This window comes from Muntiacus reevesi, chromosome 2 (assembly GCF_963930625.1).
Source record: "Muntiacus reevesi chromosome 2, mMunRee1.1, whole genome shotgun sequence".
Classification (NCBI taxonomy): Eukaryota; Metazoa; Chordata; class Mammalia; order Artiodactyla; family Cervidae; genus Muntiacus; species Muntiacus reevesi.
Genome location: NC_089250.1, coordinates 272,815,670 through 272,816,361, shown reverse-complemented (window position 1 = coordinate 272,816,361; position 692 = coordinate 272,815,670). Strand labels below are relative to the sequence as shown.

General features: G+C 46.4%; 1 pseudogene; it reads left to right on the top strand.

The window, feature by feature from the left end:
- Nucleotides 1-341: 341 nt before the first annotated feature.
- On the top strand, nucleotides 342-692 carry LOC136161641 (glutaredoxin-1 pseudogene; annotated as a pseudogene).

Sequence of the window (692 nt, the reverse complement as noted above, 5' to 3'; positions counted from 1 at the left end):
AGCACTAAATCCTTTTATGGTGACACCATATCCTCATGGCTAACAAAAAACCTTTTGTACAATAAGTACTTCATGTTATCGAACTTCCCAATCACCAAAACCTTCTATATTGACCTTCCCCACTGCCGCTTTGAAGCAGTCTCTCAGAGCTATCTGAGATGCCGCCTCCCGGGGTACAGTCCTCATTTTGCCCTCATTTTGTTTGATGCCATCCAAAAATGTTCTCTCTAAGAAAGCAAAGGCTTTAGAAATTACCATTGGTATCTATGCTCACCAATCTGAGAAATGCTAATATAATAGTCAGTTCTTGGCAGTCGAGGTGTCCTCCCGGGGGAGGCAGCATGGCCCAAGCATTCATGAACAGCAAGATCCAGTCTGGGAAGGTGGTTGTGTTCATCAAGCCCACCTGCCCCTACGGCAGAAGGACTCAGGAGCTCCTCAGCCAACTGCCCTTCAAACAAGGGCATTTGGAATTTGTCAACATCACAGCCAACGGTGACACCAATGAGATTCAAGATTACTTGCAACAGCTCACAGGAGCCAGAATGGTACCTCGGGTCTTCATCGGTAAAGAGTGCATAGGTGGATCCACCGATCTAGTAAATATGCATGAGAGAGGGGAACTGTTGACACAGCTAAAGCAAATTGGAGCTCTGCAATAATTACAGAGCAGATCCAGGCTGATATCCCCC